Source organism: Rana temporaria, chromosome 6 (assembly GCF_905171775.1).
Source record: "Rana temporaria chromosome 6, aRanTem1.1, whole genome shotgun sequence".
Lineage (NCBI taxonomy): Eukaryota > Metazoa > Chordata > Amphibia > Anura > Ranidae > Rana > Rana temporaria.
Genome location: NC_053494.1, coordinates 36,580,310 through 36,589,013, shown reverse-complemented (window position 1 = coordinate 36,589,013; position 8,704 = coordinate 36,580,310). Strand labels below are relative to the sequence as shown.

General features: G+C 41.1%; 1 non-coding gene across 1 annotated transcript; it reads right to left on the bottom strand.

The window, feature by feature from the left end:
- Window positions 1-4,029: 4,029 nt before the first annotated feature.
- Window positions 4,030-4,097, bottom strand: LOC120944580. Its single transcript, XR_005750442.1, has one exon. It is a non-coding gene; the product is annotated as a small nucleolar RNA SNORD50 (small nucleolar RNA).
- Window positions 4,098-8,704: the final 4,607 nt, after the last annotated feature.

The following is an 8,704-nucleotide window of genomic DNA, read 5'->3' as shown; positions in this document are numbered from 1 at the left end:
ATTGCGTTTGTTAAAGGGAAGCTGTTTTTTGGTCATTTTTAATGGGGTTTTTTTTTACTAACATTTACCAATATATAATCATTTTTTTTTATTATTTCTTTTTACATCTGTGTAAAATATTCCAAACACATTTAATACAAGGTGCTTTCTAGATACTAGCAGATGGGAAGGGGTTGTGAGTTTTCAGCCACAAAGGTCATAGTAGTAAAAAACAATATGACTAATGCCCGCTAAGCAAGCACCAACATAATAATAATAATAATAATAATAATAATAATAATAATAATAATAATAATAATAATAATAATAGAAATTCTTATGCAGTGTAGTATCTGAACTTCTGAAAATGCACAAAAAAAAGTCCCCCACAAACAGTTCACTGAGAATTGTTACAAACTAGAATTCTTTTTTACAATCTCCCTTAAAGGGGTGGTTCCCCCTAAAACAAATTTCTAACAATACATTCGTAAGACTGCTTACACTGCGGGTAGGCTGGCTTTTGTTTTGTTTTTTTAGTACATACCTCGATATCGCCGTTTCATCCCTTGGCGGTGGGCGTTCCTAGTTGATTGACGTTCCTCCGACGGGCGCATACTGCGCGTCACGTCTTTCCGACAGAAGCCGAACGTCTTCGCGCAGGCGCCGTATAGAGTCGGCTCTATACGGCGCCTGCGCAGCGACGTTCGGCTTCTTTCGGAAAGTCGTGACGTCACGTATGTGCCCGTCGGAGGAACGTCAATCAACTAGGAACGCCCACCGCCAAGGGACGAAACGGCGATATCGAGGTATGTACTAAAAAAACAAAACAAAAGCCAGCCTACCCGCAGTGTAAGCAGTCTTACGAATGTATTGTTAGAAATTTGTTTTAGGGGGAACCACCGCTTTAACCACTTGCTGACCGCCAAACATACAAAAACATCCTTAGTTTAACTGATTATAACAAGTTTGGTATCATTTTGTACAGCCGGTGATGAGCTGTTCAGTAAAAGTGACCTGGGCATAAAATTCAGCGAACGGTTTGGACCGAGCAAAAGTTTGGCTCGAACATCGTTTGTCCCCACAATGCACTGCGAGCTGCACAGTGCACTCTAGGGCCCTAATTGGATGAAGCTAGCGGTCAGGTGCAAGGCTTTGCTAATTATGGCACAGAGCTCTGTCAGAGCCCTGATTGGACAAAGTGAAGATGACTTTGTCCAATCACAGCTCAGTTCTCATAGTCCCACCCCACACTATAAAAGGTTCCTTCCCACAGGAAGCTTTTGTAGTGTTTCGTTGGAGTTGAGATCGATAGAGCTGGGCTCAGTTTGCTACTAGCGAGTTAGTGTGTTCACTTATTGTGACTCTGAGTGTAGAGTGTTATGCCGCGTACACACGATCGGTCAAACCAATGAGAACGGTCTGATGTGCCGTTGTCATCGGACCAAACCGATCGTATGTAGGTCCCCATCGGTTATTTATCCATAGGTTAAAAAAAAGCAATCTTGTTTTAAATTTAACCGATGCATACCTAACCGATAGAAAAAAAACGATCGTTTGTAGGCACAACCATCGGTTAAAAATCCACGCGTGTTCAGAATCAAGTCGACGCATGCTTGGAAGCATTGAACTTCATTTTTTTCAGTAAGTCGTTGTGTTTTACGTCACTGTGTTTTTTTTAACTGATGGTGTGTAGGCACGACTGACCATCAGTCAGCTTCATCGGTTAACCAATGAAAACGGTCCATCAGACCGTTTTCATCAGATGGACCGATCGTGTGTACAGGGCTTTAGTGTAGTGTGAATATAGTGTGAGTATAGTGTACCAGTATAGTGTGGTGTGAGTATAGTGTGTCGTGTCAGTATAGTGTAGTGTGAGTATAGTGTGTCAGTACAGTGTAGTGCAGTGTTTCTCAACTGTTTTCAGGCGTTCCATTATTCTGCACAGGTGATTTGATCAGTTTCACTGCCTTAGTAATTATAACAACAATTTAATCTGAGGGAAATTCTGAAAACATGACCTGTTGGGGTGCCTTGAGGACTGGAGTTGAGAAACACTGGTGTAGTGTGAGTATAGTGTGTCAGTATAGTGTAGTGTAAGTATAGTGTGTTAGTATAGTGTAGTGTGAGTATAGTGTGTCAGTATAGTATAGTGTGAGTAGTGAGGCAGTATAGTGTAGTGTGAGCATAGTGTGTCAGTATAGTATAGTGTGGCAGTATAGTGTAGTGTGAGTATAGTGAGTCAGTATAGTGTAGTGTGAGTATAGTATAATGTGAGTATAGTGTGTCAGTATAGTGTGAGAATAATGTGAGTATAGTGTGTCAGTATAGTGTGAGAATAATGTGAGTATAGTGTGTCAGTATAGTGTGAGAATAATGTGAGTATAGTGTAGCGTCAGTTAGTGTAGTGCAGTGTTTAACACAGCATTACATAACTTGTAGTGCTGTATACAGTGTATACCCCCCCCCCCTTTTTTTTGGTTGCTGCATATTATTATTTTTTTTGTTTATCTAATTTTTTTATTTTTTTATGATCACCTGCCTGCCCCCCTTTTTTTTAATTGTCAGACACAATTTTTCTGAATGCGACGCTGGTGTTCCCCCTTTTTAATCTTTTTTTAATAGTTTTTACATTTCTGTCAGTGTCAGTCCTCAAATTAAAGTGCACCAAACACCAATTTTCATTCAAAAAAGAGCATCCAATAACACATTTGGCAGTTTTTATTACATTTGGGTAATACACCCCCATCACGTCTTGGAGGCCAACAAGGAGAGGCAGACATCCCCATACCATTATGAGGGGAGCAGCAGCGTCTGTGTCTACAGGCAAAGGTGGACATGGTCCATCCTCAGGCAAGGCATAATTTCCTCTGTTTAATGATGTTGCCCATGCTATCCAGCCACAGCATGCAGAGGAGGTGGTGGACTGGCTTACTAAACCATCCTCATCCTCCTCATCCTCTATCACCCAAGCAGAGACTAGTGCAAAGTCCACTAGAGCAGCTTATTCTGCCTCCTTGTCCACAGCAAATCCTGCCATAGTCCCAGCACCATGCATGGAGGAATCAGCTGAATTATTTGAACACAACATCAGCCACTTGCTTCTTGAGGATACACAGACATTACTTTATGCTAAAATTGGTTATGAGATTGAGGAAGGTAGGAACATGAGCCTGCTGAGAACACTAAAAAACAACAAATTGGTCATGTTCCCCCAGCCACAGTATATTGGCAAGTTGGCTCCAGTGATGATGAGGATGGAGGAGATGATGATGATGAGGTCATTGACGTGACGTGGGTGTCGGATAGAGCAGAGGAGGAAAGTTAGGGGGAGGCACAACCCCAACCTGGTAGCCATCATTAAAGAGTACTAGCGAGCAGCCACCCTATTCCATAACATTGTGGAGCTGTTATCTCCTGGCCTAGTTCACACAGCTCAGCCTTCTGCTTGTTCTTGTCCTCCGGGCCTCACTGCTGATGCTGGAGTGGAGAGGAAGTTGGAGGAGACGGAATCCAGGCTTTGGGGCTCCAGGGATGCTTCTGCGCACCTCTCCAAAGGGTCAAGGAGACTGTAAGGTTCTTCTCCCTCTGGGGCTCCAGCAAATGTCTGGGGATCCAGATTTTGCCGCCCCCCTACCCTGGCGCCCTAGGCAGCTGCCTGACCTGCCTATTGCTGGCCCCGGTCCTGTTTCTCATAAAAGTACATGGCACAGCAGGCACATATCAGGAATAGAAAAAAAATAAGAAAAACCTTTTTCTTAATTTAGTTTTTTTCTTTCAGCAGCTTAGTAGATGCCCCCTACCTATTCTTATGTGATGGTGTAGTGCTAATTTTGTTAAATTTCAATTTAGTTTTAGTCATAGTCTTTTGACTAAAATGCCATTTTAGTTTTAGTCGTATTGTCTTAGTCATCTGAATTGTTTTAGGTTTTTATTAACCCTGGATGCAGCCAGGTATGTTACTGGTGCATACTTGCACATTATGCAATTGCTTTACTTTTTTAAAGCAGATGCAGTTTACAATTGCTTTAAACATTCCCATTTCTACTACTGAACTCAGCAGTCAGATCCATATAGTTTTGTTATCACAATGCAGGTTCGGGATAGACTCGTCATTGTTCTATTGTTTTAGTTTTAGTCTTATTTTAGTCAACTAAAATAGTGTTAATTAAGTTGACAAAAATGATTTTGTCTATGAAACGAACACTGTGCACTTGATGCAGTTTTTATTCTTATATGATATGCACATTTAAAAATGCTAATAGGAGTGATAGACTCAGTTCGCTTCTGTTTGTGGATCATGCATTTAATAACAATCCACACTTGTTAGTAAATTCTGCATATACTTTATACACTATAGCCTATGCACAAACATCCAGAGGCATCGCAATTTATTTCCGTGCATATGATTGATGTATTACCTAATGTGCATATCTTTTAGTAAATTAGGCCCATTATATGCATAAACACTCCATAATGCATTTAATGGGAGAGTAGTTCTAAGCACAACTAATGTGCATATAGACAGGGGGTGTTAAAAGATCATCTGCTCTATGTATACGCTAGGTACACCACATTCCTTACTGATTTCTTCATTATTATATTAACAGCTTACTGATCATGCTAATGCAGCGAGAGCTGTGAGTGTGATAATGTAGCAGGATTTCTCTGAGATGTGAATATTGATCTGTGTCAAAAATTTGGGAAAGGCTGCAATAAAGCGGAACAATGTTCACTTTGAATACCCAATCACATGCAGGGGGATTTAAAAAAATTATATTTTGTCTTGCACAGGATTGGACAATTGAATAACTAAGGGATTTATTTTAGTAAATCAACACTAATGATGTTAAATAACCAGAAAGGCAGTATTTTTTTGCTTCCATTTGGTGTAAACTATGTGATAAAGGTTAATGTAGATGTGAGTGACCCATTACAATTAGTAGGGATCGGGTCTAACAAAATGACCCTTTCACCAGTTTACTCCACAGGAGAAGGAAGGCTATTTCTTTTTAATGAATAAGTAACAAAATAGAATTTGAAAAGCTATTGGATTGCAAGCATGAGACAATGTACAGTGCAGTATAAGGGATTGCAGGCCTGGATTTGGTGGACTGGATTTCAGGGAATCATCATATTAGTTGATTGCTAGGTACAATATCCAGCAATCATCACCAATCTAACTGAAGCAGATTACATTGCATAGCTCAGGTTTTTTTTTCCCCTTCACCTTTTCTTTTTTTAATATTCATAACAACCCTCATCTTAATTTACCTGACAGGTGTACAGGTCAGTATTAGATCCCATTCTACATCAGCCAGTATGTAGACCAGCATTTTTCAAGCTTTTCAACATGGAGTAAATATACAAAAAAAAAATGGTGTTAATTGGCTGTCACAAGCAAGCAGCGATCGGGAGCTTTCGGTTAGGTGCTGGTAACTGTGGGCTAGATCCACGTAGCGCGGCGCTTTTTTATGTTTTAGGTACCAAGGACCAGTTGCCGTAGAATATTGGGATATTAAAGCCGCAAGCAGTTTTAAATTACTTTTTTCTATAGTAATCTCATTTTGTGCAGGGACAGTTCTAAACACGTGCCACTTCACAGGCATACTATAGACACCCAGCAGGTACAATATTTAATTTTTCATTTTTTTTTTTTTTTTAAGCATCATTAAAATCACTGCTCCATCTTTCAGAACTCGGGTCTTGCCCCAGGGAACATGTATCAATGGAAAAAAAGTTTTAAAAACGGTTGTTTTTTCAGGAGCAGTGATTTTAATGATGCTTAGAAAAATCTGTACTACTCTGGATGTCAAGCGCCTTGAGGCGATTAAGTTCGCATTTGCTGCGCTATACAAGTTACTCACTCACTCACTCACTCACTCGCTTAAATTAAAAACAAAAGAAAATAAAAATTTATTTTAAATATTGTACCTGCTGGGTGTCTATAGTATGCCTGTGAAAACATCTTTGAGAACCCGGGTCTTGCCCCAGGGAACATGTATCAATGGAAAAAAGTCCTGAAAAAACTACCGTTTTTAAAACTTTTTTCCATTGATACATGTTCCCTCGGCCAAGACCCGGGTTCTCAAAGACGTTTTCACAGGCATACTATAGACACCCAGCAGGTACAATATTTAAAAAGGAATTTTTATTTTCTTTTGTTTTTAATTTAAGCATCATTAAAATCACTGCTCCTGAAAAAACAACCGTTTTTAAAACTTTTTTTCCATTGATACAAAGACATTTTACGACAATAACTTGCATATTAGGCTTTAAAATTAGCACTTTTGAATTCGAACGTTCGAGTCCCATATACATCAATGGGGTTCTAAATGTTCGCGCGAACGTTTGGTCCGTTCGAAGGTTCTGGTGCGAACCGAACGGGGGGGGGGGGGGGGGTGGTCAGCTCATCCCTAGTGATAACGCATAAATGGGCCTCTTACCAGACAAAGTGGACCACTCAATAAATAGTCAGAAGTGCTTGTTAAATGCTTTTGAACAGGATATTTCAGGCACCAGACAAGTCTCCCATCAGAATAGGACCTTTTTTCAAGCAGCCCTTGTCTTCAACCTTAATTTCAGGACACAGCACTGACGTAGCCGTCAATGGATGGAACCATGGCACACAGCCGCGAAACACAGCCGTGAAACAAAGGCATCCAGCACTTCTGCAAGAGTTAAATGGTGATTTTTATGGAGGCTTAACAATTCAAACCAGACAGTCCTTAGTTCTACCAGGAACCATCAGCTTGAGAGAGTTGCCAACATAAACCACATGTTTACCTTTACATATTATCAGGATTCTAATCCTCTAACAGACAGACACCTGTCAGCTTTTTAGAACCCCTGCTAATAATTACTATTTCTACAGCTCATTTCACATTAGCATATTGGTCACTGGGAAAAATGCCTCTAAGGCCGCGTACACACGGTCAGTCCATCCGATGAGAATGGTCCGAAGGAGCGTTCGCATCGGTTAACCGATGAAGCTGACTGATGGTCTGATGTGCCTACACACCATAGGTTAACTAACCGATCGAGTCCAACGTAGTGACGTAAAACACAACGACGTGTAGAGAAAAATGAAGTTCAATGCTTCCAAGCATGCGTCAACTTGATTCTGAGCATGCGCGGGTTTTTAGCCGATGCTTTTGCATACTAACCATCGGTTTTGACCTATCGGTTAGGCGTCCATCGGTTCAATTTAAAGCAAGTTCTCTTTTTTTAGACCGAAGGATAACTGACCGATGGCGCCCACACACGGTCGGTTTGGACCGATGAAACTGACCTTCCGTCCGTTTTCATCGGTTTTGACCAACCGTGTGTACAAGGCCTTACTGTACATTTGTGGTCAGTGTGCCCATCCTATTGCTGCCGCCCATATGTGATGAGTGGGCAGCAAGAGGTTAAAAACAAACATATTTATTTGTAGCCCTGTAATAATAAAAAATTATTAATATTGATCTTATTATTATACAAGGGTGAAAATGATGGGGCAACTGACTTGCAGGATAAATGTACATATTGGGATATAAAGCTGTCCAAAGAATGTGCAAATTTTGGCCAATTTCCATTAAATCAGACAAAATTTGTTTCGCAGGTGGCTGCTGGCGCCCTACTGACTTATAGCCAGATTCAGAGAGAGTTACGCCGGCGTATCAGTACATACGCCGTCGTAACTCTGAATCTGCGCCGTCCTAAATTTAAGTGTATTCTCAAATTGAGATACACTTAAATCTAGCTAAGATACGACCGCGGGCGCCGTCGTATCTTAGCTGTCTATTTAGGCCGGCCGCTAGGGGCGTGTACGCTGATTTACGCCTAGAATGCGTAAATCAGCGAGATACGCTTATTTACGAACATACGCCCGGCCGTCGCAGTAAAGATACGCTGTTTACGTAAGGCGTTTTCAGGCCTAAAGATATTCCACCAAAAAGATGGCGCAGCCAATGTTAAGTATGGACGTCGGACCCACGTCAAATTTTAAAATTTTTACGTCGTTTACGTAAGTCGTCCGTGAATGGGGCTGGACGTAATTTACGTTCACATCGAAACCAATAAGTCTTTGCAGGGTAATTTGGAGCATGCGCACTGGGATAAGTCCATGGACGGCGCATGCGCCATTCGTTAAAAACGTCAATCACGTCGGGTCACGATTCATTAGCATAAAACACGCCCACCTCTTCACAATTTGAATTAGGCGCGCTTAGGCTGGCACATTTACGCTACGCCACAACTTAGGACGCAAGTGCTTTGTGAATACAGCACTTGCCTCTCTAACTTACGGCGGCGTAGCGTATATGAGATACGCTACGCCTGCCTAACGTTAGGCACCTTTACGTGAATCCAGCTAAAAACATCCTTTGGAAAATTGTATTCTGAACATCTGCTGCATCTTATCAGATTCAGTTAGTGTTTGGGTATTCTGGCAACTGCCACCGACAGCTGCCAGAATTCAATAGCCCAGCAAGAGGATACATCCATCCACCTTGTCTAGCATGGATGAAGGAGCCAGTTTTTTTTTTATTCACCTTGTAGGTCCAGCCCCTGCTGAATCACTTGAGTTGTGATCAGTGTATGGCCATCTTTTTTGTCTGAGTAGATTGCCTCTCAGATAGTGACAAAGTACCAGACATAATCTTGCATCCTTGACTAAAATGTATGACTGTCATCTCAGTATAAGTCGACATCAACAACCATACATTTATCACATTATTTTCTGTAG